The sequence below is a fragment of the Stylophora pistillata genome, chromosome 7, assembly GCF_964205215.1.
Source record: "Stylophora pistillata chromosome 7, jaStyPist1.2, whole genome shotgun sequence".
Lineage (NCBI taxonomy): Eukaryota > Metazoa > Cnidaria > Anthozoa > Scleractinia > Pocilloporidae > Stylophora > Stylophora pistillata.
The window spans coordinates 5,842,501-5,863,180 of record NC_142525.1 but is presented as its reverse complement, the minus strand read 5'-3'; the positions used below and the strand labels follow the sequence as shown (position 1 = coordinate 5,863,180).

At 40.5% G+C, this 20,680-nt stretch overlaps 1 non-coding gene and 2 pseudogenes across 3 annotated transcripts in view; all 3 read right to left on the bottom strand.

Annotated features, from left to right (window-relative positions):
* Window positions 1-821: 821 nt before the first annotated feature.
* Window positions 822-20,680, bottom strand: part of LOC148726351 (uncharacterized) — a 98,695-nt pseudogene continuing 78,836 nt past the window's right edge. The window contains exon 7 of the transcript XR_015989387.1: window positions 822-4,179. The product of XR_015989387.1 is annotated as an uncharacterized LOC148726351 (transcript). The remainder of the gene's footprint in view (window positions 4,180-20,680) is intronic.
* Trnaa-agc (transfer RNA alanine (anticodon AGC)) lies at window positions 5,597-5,669 on the bottom strand. The gene has a single exon. It is a non-coding gene; the product is annotated as a tRNA-Ala (tRNA).
* LOC111329771 (uncharacterized) overlaps window positions 14,883-20,680 on the bottom strand; it is a 33,502-nt pseudogene continuing 27,704 nt past the window's right edge. The window contains exon 8 of the transcript XR_015989385.1: window positions 14,883-18,629. The product of XR_015989385.1 is annotated as an uncharacterized LOC111329771 (transcript). The remainder of the gene's footprint in view (window positions 18,630-20,680) is intronic.

Below are 20,680 nucleotides of genomic sequence, written 5' to 3'. Positions count from 1 at the left end.
TTTCAGACTGTGACCTGCTTTGATTACCTATAATTTTTCTTTTTAAAAGTTTTTTACCAAATGTATTTTTCAGTCGGGTGAGATATTTGGTCGGTATTTTGACATTAAATTAATTTCTGTAGAGGTTACTAGACTTACCATGGGGTTTCAATGGAGTTAATTGATACCCTTAAAACGGCTAAAACATTATTATCCGTTAGTCGTTAAATGGCGAAAATTTAAAACCATTAGTCGTAAAAGCCGTCATCCCATTGAGACTCTCTCACCAGTCTCACCAATCTTGCAGGAGCTCGTTTACACACATCGCGTGGGCTATCCTAGTTTTTCACCCTGCCTTGTTATTAGACGCAAACAATGATCAAATAGCTTGTTTGTGAGCCCAGGAATCGTATTTAACTCCATTTAGTCATTATTTATCACCGAGGAGGGAAGGGGGGAGTTAAGGGTCGGAGGATTCTGGGTTGCTAATAGGGGACGATGAAAAAATACTGAAAACTAGGGGGGGGGGGTCATTAGAATTCTAAAGAGCCTAAGTGAGGATCAGGTTTGTTTTAATGTGAAAAAAAACAAAATCACTCCATCCCTCTCCCCTTAGGCAATATGTTATGAGCGGTTTCTAATGAGCATGAAACATTCAATTCTTGAGACAAATTTCATTCCCGAAGCGTCCATGTTGTGACGACTTTTCGACATAAACTCAGTGCCAGTTCACAAACGACGACGAAACAACAAGATTAAGAACATTCAGATTGCATGGATTTTCTGGGGATAATGGGAATATGTACATGGGACAGGTAACAATATGAGATAAAAAATGAAAATCTATCGAAAATACTTTTATTTACACCAGTTAAAAGTCTTGAGAAGTACATTTATCGTCTAAATTACTTACCCCTAGGAAGTGAAATATATATGTTGTGACAACATTTTTAAAACAAGTTTCATTTCCACAGAAAAATTGTTTTTTCTGGTCTTAACAAAGCTTCATATAGTTATCAGTGAGTGTCTTACGATAAGACATGACTAAAACTCATTTTATTAACCCTTATGACCCAAGAGTTATCAATATCAAATTTCTCCTCAAAGTACAGAAGAGTATCAGCACATTATCACACGCAAGGTTGATGAGATCGAGGAACTGATCACCAAAAAAATAATTACTCTAACCTTTACCTAAATCTGACAGTATTTCCTTAAAGAAAATGTGACGTGAATCTACTGCTAAAGACAAAAATTTCATCCGATTTTCATTGAAAACAAAATCCGAGGCAGCCTTTTTCCATATGACCTTAAAGCTTTCAGCTTATTCCTCGCGCGGACATTCTCGCGGTTTACACACACGCGTCAGGGATAAAGCATACTTTCTAATGCAAAGCCGTGAAAGGTTAATTATTATATCACTCGCAAACAGAGTAAACGCTACTTAGATAACATCGTTGTAAAGTTTTACGGTGGCCAAACTTTCAGCGTGTTACACTTTAAAATCTCTCACTAAAGGTAATAATCTTACAGAACAGATGTAGCATATAGTCTTGTATAAACACTGACATTAACAAATAAAAGCTACTGCACATTTACCCTACGCGGGATCAAAGTCAATAGCGGTTCCTTATTCTTAACGTTAACGCTTCCTAAACTCTTTATCAGAGTAAATTGTCAGAGATGGATGACTTTCTTGCGCAGCATTAAGAGCAGCATCACCATCAGCACCAATTTCATTCCTATACAAATACAACTTTGTCAGAGTTTTATTATATTTCATACACTCAGCTAGAGAAGCAGCGCCAGAGTAACCAATGGTAACGTAAGACAAAACCAACTTTGTCACCGATGTATTCTCTTTCAAACACTCAGCCAGAGCAGCGGCACCAGCATCACCAATTCTATTTTGAGACAAATCCAACTTTCTCAAGGATGTATTTCCTTTCAAACACTCAGCTAGAGCAGCAGCACCAGAGCAACCAATGTTACTCTCCCTCAAAGACAACGTATTCAGAGATGCATCACTTTTCAAACACTCAGCCAGAGCAACGGCACCAGCATCACCGATTTTATTTTGAGACAAGTCCAACTTTCCCAAGGATGAATTTTCTTTGAAACACTCAGCCACAGCAGCAGCACCAGGTTCATCAACGTTATTTTCCTTCAAACACAACTCTGTCAGAAATGTATTTTCTTTCAAACACTCAGCCAGAGCAGCAGCACCAGTGCAACCATTGTTATTTTTCCACAAATACAACGTCTTCAGAAATTTATTCTTTCTCAAACACTGAGCAAGAGCAACAGCACCAGCATTACCAATATGATTCCAATGCAAATAAAACTTTGCCAAACATGAGTTTTCTTTCAAAAACTCAGCCAGAGCAGCAGCACTAGCATCCTCAATTTTATTTTCAGGCAGACGCAGCTCCTTCAGAGATGTATTTCCTATTAAACAATCAGCCAGAGCAACAGCACCAGAGCAACCAATGTTATTACCACTCACATCCAACATTGTCAGAGATGTATTTCCTTTCAAACTCTCAGCCAGAGCAGCAGCACCAGCATCACCAATGCGATTAGCAGCCAAAGTCAAATGTGTCACAGATGTATTATCCTTCAAACGCTCAGCCGGAGCAGTCCCACCATTGACAACACCTGTCAAATCCAACCTTGTCACAGTTGAATTGGTTTTAAGGACGTTGGCCAAAACGACAACTGGTGCTTCATCTATTTCCACCGCATCATGACAGTCAACAGCTCCAATTCTCAGACAAGCACCGAGGGTGCGAGCCAACTTTATACTAAAATCGTTGTTGTTATTTTTGGACTCATTAATGCACTCTAATATAAACGCAAAACTACCAGGTGCGTCTTTTTCTTTCTCCTGGTTCAACTTTGTTGCCATAGTTTTGACAAGGTTCTCTGCAGTTTCCTTGCAACATGCCGCTAGAATGCCAAATGTAAACAGAAGCACTTCTTTCAGCTGATAGCGATATCGTCTGTTAGCAGCTATGCTCTCCGTACTTATTTCTTTCTTGATAAGCTGAAAACTGAGATAAAATGCTGCGAAGAGTTCTTGGAAAGTCTTGTGAAGAAAGCCATAACGTCTAGTCGGTCTTCGTTTACTGCCTCCGGGCTGAACCGAAAGAAATCCAAATTCAGGTAAATCACTTGCTTTGTGTTTTCCGAGCTTCTTCTCGTCAAAGTCTATGTTGTCTTCCAGTAAACCTGTCAAAGCTATCGAGCCAAGGTGTTTCAATTGGCCTTCGTAAAGTTCAACGAGGTCCTCACCGTTTTCTGGTAGTTGCTGCTTTGTTCTGTATCTTCTGAAGACACACTCCACTATGTCCATGTACAGCTTACTTCTGCTTTCAGGAAATACACCGTTCAAATCTTCATAGACCAGGCAAAGAAACGCAACGTTGAGAGGATTCCTTGAGATTTCACTTAAGGTTTTATCATGATACAGTCGTTCGATAAGCTGCGCAGCCAAGTCTTGGTTCGCTCTAAAGTAATTTTCGATGAAGGTTTCCACGTCTTTTTCAGTAAAACCCTCCACCTCTAGCAGTGTGTCACAGTATTTTCGAACTTTAACTCCAGCTTTGTGCCGTGCCGTAACAACAACGCGACATTTTGGCAGCACTCGGCCTTGAATAATTTCTAAAAACATAGGTAGCTTCCTCTCAGAAACTTCATCCAATCCATCGAGTACCAGGAGAACATTAGATTGACTGCGGCGAATGAAGTCGAAAAATCTTTCTCTTTGGTCTTCACCAACTTCGCGAGGCAGAAGTTGATCTTCAATGGCCCCCCAAAGGCCAGACTGAATGTCACGACATTTGATCAAAAGCACCATTAGGAAGTTTTTAAAGGAATTTCCAGTTGCGTGTTATCCTGTAGCCCAGTCGAAAACAACTCTCTTGCAGTAAGTTGTCTTTCCCATACCAGGCCTCCCTTCAATTAACACAACTCTTGGCTCTTCACATTCTTCGTGCGGATTAAAGATTTCCGACATCGTGACAACTCGGTCCGTAGCTGTTCCTCCCGTTTTCTTTCCGTAGATGACTTTAATTCTGGTGTAGATATCACCAAATGAGAAGTGAAATCGCTCACACCAGGAAAACGGTGCCAGCCAACCCTCACGGGTTTTGTAGAGCCGACGAACGTCACCGATAACTCTCGCGGGGTCAAAGTCATCTAAAGTAAAAATTACTCGTTAGCAATTATTACTACGTCAGCTCATGATTTTTCTCTTGTCTCTAGTTACGTTCTTGAAAACAGAGATATTTTTCTGGACAACGTTTTCTCGCTGGAAATAAAAGGTAATAGAGTACCGTATGGATTCAATTTAGTGCCCTCGCCTCACTGAGTGCCCCCTTTCTGATGAGTGCACCTCTCGAGTCAGGTTTTTGTTAATAAGCACCCCTATTCTAATAAGCGCTCTTTTTCTACTAGGCGCTCCTATTCCAAAAAGCGCCCCTATTCTGTTTCAGTGGTGGCACTGCTTGAGTACATGGAGAGGCGTTAACGCAGAGTCACGCGGGTAGAAAAGTCGAACGAGTGACACGTATTTTTGCTCCTTATGTCCTTAATAAATTCAGAAAAAGGCGCATTCAGCGCTCTCAAGCGGAATACAGCACATAATGATAATGCTTGAATCGACAAACCTCCGCGCTACGGCGAAAAAATATAAAACTTTTAAACCGCCATGGGAGGAATAATGAAAACACGGACCAAAAACGCGTGATTCTTAAGTTGAATTTTCTGTGATGCTTTGAGTGGTTGATCAGCTCCAGCGGTTTAGCAGAATTATGTCTCCTCTTGGCTTCATAGAACATAGGAAGATTCTGCACACATTACACCATTTTCTTTTTTAGAATCATCCAACACTAACATTTGTTACATAAAAGCGTTTACCTTACTTCCTAGGTCTCTTGTTAGGTGGTGGCCTGCTCATCAAATCATCCAATGTTCGTTTGATCGTCTCAATATCACCTTTCATCTCACTTAGTTTTTCTGTGGTACTTTCTGCGAAACAATATTTCTCTTTAATCAGTTTCCACTGAAATCGTTAAATAACAGATTCTAAATTCACACTTAATTGTACCACGATCAGCGTGGCCCACTAACTAGCGCCTTTGGACCCGTTATCTTTTAGTCGCTGGCTAAAGTAGCATAACTTTTCGTTTAAAACGATTTTAGCCTTGCTGATTAGTGCGATTGCATTAACCTAGCTAGTAGAGTTAACACGTGCCTTTGTTGCTTACATTTAATCTCAACATAGTATATCCGTCTTCAAAACATTAAAGAAAAATCAGTTTTCTTGGAGAGGTTTATCTTTCATATTTGGCAGACCATCATACCAGTTTTCCAGTAAGGTATATGTTGGCCAATGAATATAAATTGACAATATTTCATGTGCCACGTAACGCACGAACACGGAGTGCAGATTGCTTATCTTCTGCCCTCACAATCTGAGCTGTAAGTCAGATGCAATGGAAATATATGGAGTTCATATATTTTGAACTGCAGTATTAGATACGTATGATGCACGATCCTCGCAGTAGATAGCGCTCAGTTAAAGCAATAGCGAAAATCAGACCTGAAAAAAGTCAGGCCTGTACGGGATTCGAACCACTGACCTCTGCGATGCTAGTGCAGCGCTCTACCAATTGAGCTAACAAGCCATTGTATCTGATTTATCACTTTCACGGGTTTATTACGAATCAACTTAACGGCCTGCTCCCAGTTGGCTTGTTAGCTCAATTGGTAGAGCGCTGCACTAGTTTCGTGGAGGTCAGTGGTTCGAGTCCCGTACAGGCCTGATTTTTTTCAGGTCTGATTTTCGCTATTGCACAAATAGCGCTATCTACTGCGAGGATCGTGCATCATATGTACTGTATTAATTAAGTAACTCATGGACCTGAAGAATCTTTTCCTGTTTGCGTAACTGGTTGTGCCTCCAGACAACGACGAGAAAGTGAACTAATCGAAGATGTTTGCTTTAAAGAGCCTGAGCGTAACTAGCCAATCATTGCCGGACTATCAGATCACGAGATTGAAAGACAGAAATCTAAAGTAGAGTAATAATTCTGGTACCTTGAAGCTGCAATTGCTGGTTTAGTTGCCGGAAAAATAGCTCAATGTAAATTTGTCTGTTGCCACTTATACCTTAGCCACTAAGACAGCAATAATAGTGATGAAAAAGTGTAACCGCTAAAGAGACCCCGTGAGAGCCGCGTGCACCACGCCTCTCCCGTTTTATGCACAACGTCTGTCACGAACTTCACGCTGCACGCGCGTCTGTTTTCTGGTGAAATACACGATCGAGTAGTGTTCGTTCTAATTTCCTTCGCTCCGCACAGCCAAGTATAACAGAATAAGTTAAAAGGGAGGCGGGGGGGGGGGGGGACGCCATTCATTCAATAGAACACATTACATGGAAATATATAAATATCTGCAATTCAGGACGGAAAAACATGAATCAATATTTTAGGTCAAGATTTTGTTACTCTCGCAGAAGCTGTTGTGGATATTTTAGAACTTGTAGGCTGGTTTTACGGCTGGCATGCAAACAAGCGGAGATTCTGGATTTATCTCCCCTGGAATGATAATCACAGGGAACCGCATATGAATTTGATGAGCCAACTATTCTACTTTCATTCGATACCAATTCACCATAGAGAAAAAAAAAAGTGCAATAACGCGATTGAACTCCCCAAGACTAACGGCGTAATTTCTTTCAGTTCGTATTATGTTTATTGTACGATTTTACGCCGTTAACAAACAGTGTTATTTCTAACAACAACAAACATATGAAACATATGTATGAACTGCGGTTATGAAACGTATATGTGCACGATCCTTCGCAGTAAAGCACTATTTGAGCAATAGTGAAAATCAGACCTGAAAAAAATTTCAGGCCTGTAAGGGATTCGAACCACTGACCTCTGCGATACTAGTGCAGCGCTCTACCAATTGAGCTAACAAGCCAACTGGGAGCAGGCCATCAAATTAATTCGACATAAACCCGTAGATGATAAATCAAACAACAACAAACATTTGAAACATATGTATGAACTGCGGTTATGAAACGTATATGTGCACGATCCTTCGCAGTAAAGCACTATTTGAGCAATAGTGAAAATCAGACCTGAAAAAAAAAAAAAATTTCTTTTCCCTATTGCTCAAATAGTGCTTTACTGCGAAGGATCGTGCACATATACGTTTCATAACCGCAGTTCATACATATGTTTCATATGTTTGTTGTTGTTTGATTTATCATCTACGGGTTTATGTCGAATTAATTTGATGGCCTGCTCCCTGTTGGCTTGTTAGCTCAATTGGTAGAGCGCTGCACTAGTATCGCAGAGGTCAGTGGTTCGAATCCCGTACAGGCCTGAAATTTTTTTCAGGTCTGATTTTCACTATTGCTCAAATAGTGCTTTACTGCGAAGGATCGTGCACATATAAGTGTTATTTCTTTTAGTAAGTAATTCACCGTTATCTGATAGGCCAACACTTACCTATCAAACCGCATGAGTCTTTTCTACTTCCTTAGTGTTTAAAGTAGATCCATGTTTCAATTGTAACGTCGTGGAAGGAGTGACTCTGTGAAAAGATAAAAAGTAAGTCAATTTCAAATTTACACATTGAAAGCTAATTTGACGATGGCTGACGTTGTGGAAGAATAAATACTTCGCGACCAAAATCTCGACGAAACTGATATTCTTTTATCTTGAACTGACAACCTTTCTACAAGAGTTACTTTGAGCGAGAGATGTGACTTGATCATGTCCATTCAAGTAAGGGTCTGCAGTTTAACAGCGAGATCACGTGCACTGATCAGCCCAAAAACACGAAGATAGAACAGAAAAATTGAAAGTAGTAACTTCTCCGGCTTAAGTCAGAGAAATGATAAAGTCACGCGAGGTAAAATCCTCACTGAATGTTCTTTTGTTACCTTTAATCTCGTTGTAACGTTACATTCCGTGAATTAATTTTGCAAATAAAGTGACTCGTGAGCCCCAGTTCACATTAAAGGCGCTTCCAGAGGAAGACGAGCAAGCGATAAAGCCAGTTCCTCCGAAACTTTGTTGTCTGCGTTACACGACGTTGAGATCGCGAAGATGATTACAGGTAGAACCGTATAACTGAGTTAAATCTCGCATTCTGATTGGTTATCGAAGCGAGGTATTTATAGCAGATTTGCATGTTGAAAACAAGGCAAAGTGATATTCTTTCGCATCTCTTGTTTCGCGCTCACGATAAAAAAAAACAATGTTCCTGTAGTTTCTTAGATTTTCCTTCTTTTATTAAGTTCTGCAATTCAAGGAAAACTCTTTACCTGACCCGTGAATTTGCCGTTGTATTACACTTGAAAACCGATATTTCACTTATCGCTTCACGATTCGTGCGACATCGGTTTTCGAGTGCAATTTAACATCGAATTCCCTTGTCCAGCAATGAATTTTTCTACAGAAATACAGCTATTTTTTTTTAATTATAATCTTTTGGCAGATCCCCAAAATTAGCCCGATTCTTCATTCTTCTAGTACAATTATTCGCTTCGTAATTCTATAGGTTTGAATCAAAAGTCAAAATAAAGAGAGCCTGAGAAATCTCATCCCGCAGGCCTTACGTGATCGCGTCCCTCCACGCTCCTCGCGTGCTTCTGGCTCGATTGGGGAATATATGTTTCAGTATTCAGTTTTCACCTTTCGCCTCACAGAGGTGAATGGAAATTATTAGGTCCGCGAAATACAGGTACATGTACAGTACAGCACAGTACTGTACAGTACTAATTCAGACGTGAGATTTTGAGCTCCTCGATTACCCAAAGTTTAACTTTGTCGATTCAAGGTTAGTCTGGCCTTTGGGCCTTTTTTTCATTTGCTTTGTGTGCCATTTATGGATACAGGTATGAATACTGAGGGATTGTTAGAAGATTTAGTTGCCGATGGAACCATTGAAGACTCATCGATCGTAAATGGAGAATCATATGCGTCGAGAGCTGCACGTACCTCTGGAAATATTGGAAATGATGTGCCAAACAAGCGGGTTTCTGCTTTTATTGAAAACAACATGCCGCAGCGGCCGAGAACCGCTTTTTTTACACCGTCTAAATCAGCGACTGCTCGTTCCGTTTTCGACGCTTTTTCGGCGCTGAACATTGAATTTACAGACATACAATGCCTCCAACGAAAACTTAATGGGGAGGTCGTCGTGACTTTCAAGTCTGAGACCGCCAAAGAAAGGTTTTTAAGCTTCAATTCTCTATAACTTGGTTCAGAAAACTACGCCCTACAAGATGTTGACAAACCGTTAACATTTCTCACCATCTACGACGCGCCCTTTGAACTATCAGATTTGGCGATAATTAAACGCCTAGCACCTTACTGTGAGGTGTTACACTACCGGAGAGGTAAGCATTCTTATGCTCCCGCTATTTACAATGGCTTTCGATACTACCGTGTTCGGGTTTTTAAACCTATCCCGAGTTTCCTGAGATTTGGAAAGTTTCAGATCTTCCTGCGACATAATGGCCAAGTTCCCACTTGCCGCAAATGTAATTGTTCTGGACACTTTGCAAATGGCTGCCCCAACAAGATTTGCTTCAACTGCGAAGGCATTGGCCACGAGGCGTCAGAGTGTCAACGCCCCGTTCTATGCTGTATTTGTAAAGAGGAAGGCCACTTGGGGATCAATTGTGATTACTCTTGGGTCTTTCCACTCACTCACTGTGCCGAGACCGATGAAACGGATGAAGTAAACATTGATGTATCAGACGACCATGGTTCTATTGACGAAAATGCTCCACTTGCTTCTGTTCTTCTTTCACCAAAACGATCTTCTGAAAATTTTCCTCTGCCAAATCCGCCCGTCAACGAAGAACTTGCTGAGAATTTGCCTCCCGTCTCCCCCCCGCCTGACGTCTTCAATGAAACTAATCAATCTTGTCAACTGGAACAACCTTCTCAACCTAAACATTTCAACGAGACTCAGCCACCCTCTCAACCTGAACAGTCCGAGCAACATTCTAAACCAGAAAAACCTTCGCAACACTCTCAACCTGAACAGCAACACTCTCAACCCGAACTGCCCTCGCACAATCTCTCCGAACAATCTTCTCAACCGTCATCCGTCTCTTCTGATTCCCCGATTCTGGATCCTCATGGCTTCATTGCTCCCAAATCCATCAAGCTATCATCCCGTCGCACACCTGCTCGCTTGCCAGATCTGTCCCTTGCCTGCATTCGTAAACCTACTACACCTACGCTCACCACCGGAAGGCCACGCTCATCGATACCTGTTCCTACCACAGCTTCATTTACCCTTGAAACCGAAAATGACATGGAAACCACCCATGATCTGAAAAGAAAATCATCCGATGTATCTCCAAGTCGAAAGGAAACTACCCCCACGGAAAAGAGAAAAGGAAAAAATAGACACTCTAAAAAGTCCAAGTAAGTTTTTTTACCTTTTTAAGTGAGTCTTTTTTCCAAGTTATTTCAAACTCTTAACTATTAACGCAAGAGGGCTAGCAAACCCCCTTACCTACAATTTCTTGTTTGATTTGATCGAGAAGTCCAACTGTGATGTCTGTTTTGTACAAGAAACGTTAATTCATTCTGAATCTACTATGAAATCTCTATCCCGTAGATGGCTGGGCCGTAGTTTTTGGTCCCCTGCCTCGGGGAAACAGGGTGGTGTCGTCACCTTGATTTCTTCGAAATGCTCAAACGAAATCGTATCTTGGAAGAAGGACTCACAAGGTCGTATTGTCAGTGTTTTGATCAGGTGCAACGACTTTGATATCAATCTAGTCAATATCTACGCTCCTACCAATCCTACCGAACGGAAAAGTTTTTTTGTTTCGATTCATGAATTTTTCATTCCCTCCTCTGCGACTATCATCGGAGGAGATTTTAATTGTTACGACAACGCTCTCGATAAGTTTGGTGGGAATATCTCTATACACAAAGATTACGAATCTTTAAAAAGTGATTTCGCGCTTTCAGATGTTTGGCGAAAGTTGCATCCAAGATCAAGAGAATTTACGTGGTTTAATTCCACACGGTCAATTGGGAGTAGACTGGACAAGTTTTTAATTTCGAAAGATTTATTATCATGCACCCGACGTTAAGTGTGACATTCGCCCTTGTTCGATATCCGACCACGATTTTGTTTTTCTTACCTTTGATATTCCCACCGCTGTAAAACGCGGTCCAGGCGTTTGGTGTTTTAACAACTCTCTTTTGAACGATAAGGATTTTTGCGCTACTATAGAGAAATTAATCGATGATCATGTACGTTTTTTATCTTGTTTTCCGTGTCTCCAAGATTGGTGGGAGTTTTTAAAACAGTCTATTAAAAAAGAAACGATCTCCTTTTCCCGTAAAAAGCGAAGACAACTGCAAAGAGACCAGGTAATTTTGACAAACAAATTGATCCGTCTTCGTCAACGTTTAGTTGACGGAGACAATTCCGTTATCCCTTTAATTTCTGACACCGAATGTCGTTTGAAAGCCCTTCGAACTAAACAAGTCGAAGGAATCATTATTCGTAGTAGAGCAGACTGGTTAGAGGAAGGCGAACGCCCCAGTCGGTACCTTTTTAATTCACAAAGAATTAAAGCTCAACGATCCCACATCTCTTCGGTTTATGATTCTACCGGTATCGAAGTCTCCTCCCAAGAAGAGATTGAAAAAGCTCATATCGATTTCTACACTCAGCTCTTTTCCGAAGAACCGATAGATGCTGCTCTTTAAGAAGATCTTTTATCCTCTCTATCACGGAAATTAACTTTTGATCAGGCGTCATCTTGTGAAGGCGAGATCACGCTTGACGAACTTACTCTCGCTATGAAAAATATGAATAGGAATAAATCGCCTGGCCCTGATGGCCTTTCGGTTGAATTCTACGCAAAATTTGGGATCGTTTAGCTCCACATTTATGTCAAGTCTTAAATGCATGCTACCAAACCGGAGAGATGTGTGATTCCATGAAGATGAGCAACACACGCGTTATTTTTAAGAAAGGAGATCGTAAGAATCTGAAAAATTGGCGTCCGATTTCTCTCTTAAACGTTGACTATAAGTTATGCTCAAAAGTTCTCTCTCTTCGACTCTCTAAAGTTCTGGAATATATCGTTGACCCTGATCAAACTTGTTCTGTGCCCGGACGCAAAATTACTTCAAACTTACATTTACTCAGGGACATCTTAGATTACATCGACCGCACGAATGAAACCGGCATTTTGCTCAGTTTAGATCAAGAGAAAGCCTTCGATCGCGTTAATCGCACCTTTCTGCAAAGCCTCTTACCCCGTTTTGGTTTTGGCCCGTCTTTTTGTTTTTGGATTAACACTTTATATAATGGGGCCAATATGCGTGTTATTGTTAATGAATGGCTAACCGATGCGATTCCTTTGTCTCGTGGGGTAAGACAGGGGGATTCCCTGTCTCCCCTACTCTATGTTTTGTGCGTTGAAACTCTCGCATGCAAAATCCGAAATAATCCTGAAATCGAAGGTTTTCTCCTTCCGGGCGCACGTGGTCTCTGCTATAAAGTTGGAAATTATGCTGATGATACGACCTGTATAGTGAAATCTTATCGCTCTCTGCAAGTTCTATTCAACATGATTAATATTTACGAGCGTGGCTCTGGGGCACGCCTTAATCTCACGAAAACAGAGGCCATGTGGTTGGGGGCGTGGCGTAAGCGCGGCGACCAACCACTTGGCCTCAAATGGGTGACAAAAATTAAAATTCTAGGCGTTGTTTTCGGCCGCGATACTGAATTAGATAATTGGCAGCCAAGACTAGAGAAATTAGAAAAACATCTAAATTTATGGAAATCCCGCTCTCTTTCTCTTGTCGGCCGATCACTCATCGTTAACACCCTCGGAATTAGCAAGCTCCTATATCTCTCTACAGTTTTGTGTGTCCCAAAATGGGTAATTTCTAAGGTGAACGCTTTAATTTGGCCATTTGTCTGGGGTTGTCGAATTGAAACAGTGAGCCGAGCGACCTGCCACCAGTCTCTTAACAGTGGCGGTCTCGGCATTTTGAATTTCCTGATTAAAGGTAAATCTCTTAAATTAGCCTCAGTAGTTTCTAATCTAGATAATCGCGAATCAAAATCCTTTTATTTGGCCAGATATTTTCTAGGCTCTAGGCTTGCCTCTTGTCGCTCGGAGTGGAGCTCTCTTCGAGATAACTCCACCCCGAGTACACAGATCTTGACGCCCTCTTATGAGAATGTTCTCTCGGCGCTCACCACTCTACGTGGGATTCTCTCCCGCACGGAGTGGCGCGATTTTGAATTTTCTTCCAAGAAATGTTATCGAACTCTTTTGAAGGAAAACTCCACATCTCCAATTCTTCATCGCTTTTGGACTCCCTTCCTTCCGATTGACTTTAATCTTGACAAATTTTGGAATTTAGTGCGAGATGACTTTTCTGAAAATTATAAGAACGACATACTCTGGAAAATTGTACTTCGCGCTATTAAGGTCCGCGATTCTCTAAAGAATTGGGGATATATCGACTCAGATAAGTGCGCCTCCTGTTCCCGTAAAGAAACTATAGATCACTGTTTTCTCAATTGCCCCCGTGTGAAATCTGTATGGACCTAGTTTTCCCCTATTATCTCCTCTATCCTTGGAACTAGCTTTCTCCCATCCTGTACCTATGTTTTCTTTTTTCGTTGGACCCCCGCTAGTCCAAAACAGAATCGTATTGCCCGCTTTCTAATTAAGACGATTCTGTGCAGCATCTGGAAATTTCGAAATAAATCTACCTTCCACAATGGGAATGACCCCCCTGAGGGTATAATTCGCTATGCCCTCAGCGAGACCAAAAACAGAATTGCGTGTGACTACTTCCGACTCTCGTTATCTAACTTTAGAAACGCTTGGGAGTCCCCATCAATCTGTACAATTGATGGGGACTCCTATAGAATACTTTTGTAAATAGATTACCTTAAGCTTTAGTTAACATTTTATTAAATTAACTTGGAATTATTTAAAACTTAGAATTAGCATTAAACAATCCTAGAGTTACATTAATATTAGTCTATGTTAGCCCTAGCCATACCAATATTATAGACTAAGCATATATTAATATTAGACCTAACTATTTTGGAATTATTTATAACCTTACATTAATATTAGTAATATTTAATACTCGTATATAATTAACAACTCTTGAACTTTGGAACTTTGGACTGTTTATTAATAATTAGTTGGGGCCGAGCCCACGTGCGTTAGCACTTTTATTTTGTAACTTATGTGGTTTGTTATAAATAAACCCTTTTCAAAACTTAAAAAAATGAATAGATGTCTTTTGACTACTTGAGATATACATAACTTTAACGCGGTTTTTCCTCTCTTGGTCATCCTCTTCCATCGTCGCACATTTTTATCCATTCCTTTTATGTTATTTAAAGGCTGGTGAACCTGTTTTACAATCCCGGGTTTGAATTCCCCCTCCCCATGTTTTCTTCCTTTTCCTCTCCTACTCCTTTCCCAGACATTCTCTGATAAAATTAACAGCTGACAATATCTGAGGAGAAGGATAGGGTAGGGAAAGTTTGAACACCTGCATAATCTGTGGCTGCCGCTAGTGTCCTTTTTCTCTCTTTTTTTTTCCTTTCGCCTTTTTTCAATTAGCAAGACAATTCACTCTTTCATCCAGTAATCATGACCAAAGTAAAACCGAATTCCTAAAGCATCCATACCACATTGAACCAATTGCGTCAATTTCCAAAAGATCTCAAGCAAAAAAGTTGACATGAAGTAAGGAAACAGTAAACGAAGGAGCATCGGGATCAAACAGATTTTTCGGAAGAATGCAGAAAAAAGAAGCAAACACACATAGAGAATACTTGGAGAAAACTTGAAATTCTGCTGAAAATACTTTTATTTACATCAGTTAAAAGTCTTAAGAAATACATTTATCATTGAAATGAAGCTCTTATACTAAAGTAAATAATCTTAGTGAATAGATTCTACATATATGGATATATCGACAAAGTTGAAATGGTAAATTGGCCACCGTAACGATTACAAAAACTGACCGTCGTTTCGAGCGTTAGCCCTTCGTCGGAGCGAAGGGCTAACGCTCGAAACGACGGTCAGCTTTTGTAATTGTTACGGTGGCCAATTTACCATTTCAACTTCTTTGATATATCCATATTATTTCGTTACTCTCACCGACGCAGCCCCAAACGGTTTCTTTCGAAACTATCAGCCTTTATTCAGATGCCACATAAGTCTTGCATTAATATTTATATCGATAATTAGAAGCTACTGTACAATTACCCTGCTTAGGGTAAGAGCCGTGAATCCCTGACTATTCGCTACATTATCAGTTTTTAAAATTGGTCAGAGCACAGAGTATAAAATGTCTGAGGAAGCCTATCTAACTCGGTTGGAGATGGATGACACTATCACACAGCAGTCAGAGCAGCAGCTGCACCAGAATTATCGAAGTAATTTAAAGGTCAATACGACCCTTCTAGAGATATGTTTTCTTTCAAATACTTACTTAGCCAGAGCAGCAGCACCAGCTTCACAAAGGTTATTTTCGTTCAGAAACAACATTTCAGAGATGAATTTTCTTTTACACATTCAGCCAGAGCAGCAGCACCAGCATCACCAATTTCATTAGAAGACAAATCCAAAACTGTCAGAGATGTGTTCTCTTTCAAACACTCAGCCACCGCAGCAGCACCAGCATCACCAATTTTATTAGAAGACAAATCCAAATCTGTCAGAGATGTGTTCTCTTTCAAACACTCAGCCACCGCAGCAGCACCAGCATCACCAATTTTATTAGAAGACAAATCCAAATCCGTCAGAGATGTGTTCTTTTTCAAACTCTCAGCCACAGCAGCAGCACCAGCATCACCAATTTTATTAGAAGACAAATCCAAATCTGTCAGAGATGTGTTCTCTTTCAAACACTCAGCCACCGCAGCAGCACCAGCATCACCAATTTTATTAGAAGACAAATGCAAATCTGTCAGAGATGTGTTCTCTTTCAAACACTCAGCCACCGCAGCAGCACCAGCATCACCAATTTTATTAGAAGACAAATGCAAATCTGTCAGAGATGTGTTCTCTTTCAAACACTCAGCCACCGCAGCAGCACCAGCATCACCAATTTTATTAGAAGACAAATCCAAATCTGTCAGAGATGTGTTCTCTTTCAAACACTCAGCCACCGCAGCAGCACCAGCATCACCAATTTTATTAGAAGACAAATCCAAATCCGTCAGAGATGTGTTCTTTTTCAAACTCTCAGCCACAGCAGCAGCACCAGCATCACCAATTTTATTAGAAGACAAATCCAAATCTGTCAGAGATGTGTTCTCTTTCAAACACTCAGCCACCGCAGCAGCACCAGCATCACCAATTTTATTAGAAGACAAATCCAAATCTGTCAGAGATGTGTTCTCTTTCAAACACTCAGCCACCGCAGCAGCACCAGCATCACCAATTTTATTAGAAGACAAATCCAAATCTGTCAGAGATGTGTTCTCTTTCAAACACTCAGCCGCCGCAGCAGCACCAGCATCACCAATTTTATTAGAAGACAAATGCAAATCTGTCAGAGATGTGTTCTCTTTCAAACACTCAGCCACCGCAGCAGCACCAGCATCACCAATTTTATTAGAAGACAAATGCAAATCTGTCAGAGATGTGTTCTCTTTCAAACACTCAGCCACCGCAGCAGCACCAGCATCACCAATTTTATTAGAAGACAAATCCAAATCTGTCAGAGATGTGTTCTCTTTCAAACACTCAGCCACCGCAGCAGCACCAGCATCACCAATTTCATTCAAAAACAAATTCAAGTCCGTCAGAGATGTATTCTCTTTCAAACTCTCAGCCACAACAACAGCACCAGCATCACCAATTTTATTCCCACCCAAATCCAACTTTGTAAGAGATGTCTTCCCTTTCAAACACTCAGCCACAGCAGTAGCACCAACATCACCACTTTTATTAGAAAACAAATTAAAATCCCTCAGAGACTTCTTTTCTTTCAAACAATCAGCCAGAGCAGCGGCACCGTCAGCACAAATTTTATTATAAGACAAATCCAACCTTGTCATACTTGTATTTGTTCTAAGAATGTTGGTTAGTAAGATAGTCTTAGCCCCCTCTAAAGTTAACATGGGCGAAACAGCAATGGTTTCAATTTGGAGACAAGGGCCAAGAGTGCGGGCCAATTTTACATCGAAATCATTTTCATTTTTGCATTCATAAATGCACTCTAATATAACAGTCATATTATTTCCGGCTTCCCCACTCCCGTCCTCCTGGTTAAACTGTGTCGCCATACTTTTCATAAGGTTCTCTGCTGTTTCCTCGCACCGTGCGGCAAGATTGCCAAATGTGAACAGAAGCACTTCTTTCAGCTCGTGGCGATATCGTCTGTCAACAGCTATGCTGTCCGTGCTAATTTCTTTCTTGATAAGCTGACAAACGAGATTCAAAGCGGCGAAGAACTCTTGGAAAGTCTTGTGAAGAAAGCCATAACGTCTAGTAGCTCGGAGTTTACTGCCTCCGGGCTGAACAGAGAGAAATCCAAGTTCAGGTAGATCACTTCCTTTGTGTTTTCCAAGCTCCTTCTCGTCAAAGTCCAAGTTGTCTTCTAATAAACCTTTCAAAGCTATCGAGCCAAGGTGGTTCAGTTGGCTTTCGTAAAGTCCAACAAGGTCCGCCTCGCCGACTTCTGAAAGTTGTTTCTTTGCTCTGTATCTTCTTAGTATACAATCCACTATGTCCATGTACAGCTTACTTCTGCTTTCAGGAAATACACCGTTCAAATCTTCATAGACCAGGCAAAGAAGCGCAATGTTGAGAGGATTCGTCGACATTTCATGTAAGGTTTTATCATCATGCAGTCGTTCGATAAGCTGTTCGGCCAAGTTTTTCTTCTCTCTGAAGTACTTTTTGATGAAGGTTTTCACATCTTTCTCAGTGAATCCCTCCACCTCTAGCAGCGTGTCGCAGTATTTTCGAACTGTGACTCCAGCCTCGTGCCGTGTAGTTACAACCACGCGACATTTTGGCAGCTCTCGGCCTTGAATAATTTCTGAAAACATTGGTAGCTTTTTCTCAGAAACGTCATCCAATCCATCGAGTACCAGGAGAACTTTAGATTGATTGTGGTGAAGGAAGTCGAAAAATCTCTTTCTTTGGTCGTCACCGATATGTCGAGGTAGAATTTGATCATCAATGGCTTCCCAAAGGTCAGACTGAACTTCACGACATTTAATGAAAAGTACTATGCGGAATTTTGCGAAGTAATTTCCGGTTGCGCGTTTTTGAGTGGCCCAGTCGAAAACAACTTTTTTGCAGTAAGTTGTCTTTCCCATACCAGGCTTCCCTTCTATTAATACAACTCTTGGTTCTTCACATTCTTCGTGCGGGTTGAAGATTTCAGAAATTCTGACAACTTTATCCGTAGCTGTTCCTCTCGTTTTCTCCTTGTAGATGATTTTAAGTCTGGTGTAGAAGTCTCCAAAAGAAAAGTTCAAGTCTTCACACCAAGGAAGGGGGTTTATCGTACCTTCGCGGGTTTTGTAGAGTTGAGAAATGTCCTCAATCATTTCGGTGGGATCAAAGGCATCTAAAATAAAAATAATTCTCGTCAGGTGTTAAGTCAAACTGTCGAAACCACCTTGGTTTTTCGAAATAAATAACAAGTGGTAAACACCACAGCGTACACTATTGAGTTATGGATGCACGCGGGAGGTTGCTAGGCACGAAAGAAGCGTAAGAGTCGCTCGAGATATAGTTAATAGAGGGGACCTCTATTAACTATGCTCGAGGCGATAGCCGAGAGCGACTCTAGCTTCTTGAGTGCTTAGCAAACCTCCCAAGTGTATCCATAACTCAATAGTGTACGCTGTGGTGTTTATCATTTGTTTTATAACATAACATTGACACATTGTAGCTAAGAGTTCCCTTTTATTGAACAAATCTTACGTGAACAGAAAAAAACAAGCGCGCGTGGAAAACTAGTCTTTGCATATGCTCACGTCAGCAGCGTACACCCATGGGCAAATGGGGGACGCTAAATTGACCAATCAGAGCACGCGCTTTACTTTGGTTATGTTATAATGCAAAACATTTTTTCCAAGCGAAAGTCCCTTTAGCGCTCAAAGGTCCGTTTTTTAAAAGCGCCGATCATCAATAATGAAACAAATTGAATTACTCGTCTTTTCACAAAACTCTTGTTTGAGGAATTTTTTTGCTTCGCGCATTTAGATCGATCCTTTGTGAGAAAAGATCACCTAAGTTTTTCTTTTTCAAAGGCTCTTTACACTTAAAATTATTTTCAGTTTGACACCTACTTTGCCTTTGCCACCATGACCGTATTATATGCAACTTTTACATCGGCTCAGCACAAAATTCCATCTTCTACCCAATGATATATTTATTCAAACTAACTAAAATAGGTTAGAGGAGTATGCAAATATAAAAATATGTTGCGGCTTCGGCGAACTTCTTGTACAGCCGATCAACGTAATATGCACATTTTCGAAAATTTTACCCAACAATGCACAAAAGCAGACTCAATTATTTACAAAATTTACGCCTTCGACCCATGGTTGACGCCTGAATTGAACATTTTGCAGCTTTTTCATGCTTGATGATACCATGAAACAGCATTTAGGGGAGAAAAATCTCTACACCATCTACAAAAATGTTGCCGCCGAAAGGTGATTCATCGCTCTAAGTGTCCTATTGTTATATTTATCACGCAGTAATGAGAGACAAGAAAAGAAATCACTAAAAGGCAGGATTGATATGAAAAATGGTCATGTTAATTCAAAAGATTTCTTATTATCCATTTAAAAAGTTTCCTTATTAATATTACTTGAAGTGCACTAATTTTGTATTGGCTAATTTATCCTCTAATTTTATACTGTACTAACTTATTCAAAGGACCCATCTGCTGTGTTTATTATCCAAAAGCTCCCGTGATATCGCCAGAAAATGATATATTCACGAAAACACACTAAATATGCCAAGTAGATTATTATTTTCATCGATTTTTCAAGACTTGATAAAGTGAAAGGAACTGCTTACAAACTTTATGAATATTGTGTCACGCAACGTAATCATGCGAAATTCAACGAGATCGTCTGAAAATATTTTACCAAGTTGTATTAATTTCAAAATGAAAATTTCCTCTCTCCTACGCGCAAAACTGAAGCTATAGCTTGTAGTTTGTAATCCGCCTTCTAGTTTTCCACGGCGCAGCCGGTGAGTGGCTTCTCAATCCTACTTTCAGCTTCTTGCCGCCTGGCGGTTTTTTGAACATAGATGATTATAGAAAAGACCCCAACTAGAAGGCATCGAGGATAATTCGAAGTAATTATAAGAATATCGTGTGCCTCTCAATCCTTTTAAAATCAAGTGCTATCGAGCAAAAATCTTATCGTTTGCCGGGTGTGACTTGGTTTTAATTGACATTCTTTTTGATTGTTATGATGAGCAGCAATTTTTCAAAAAGTGTCTGACATACTAAAGAAGTTACGCTATGACATAGTTTGAACTGTGATATATATATCTGATAATTCTAAGTGTTTCCGGTGGCCACCCTATCAACAAAATCAGAGAAGAAAAATTTTCAGTTTACACGAAATTTACGCGCAGATCAATGGCAGCTAC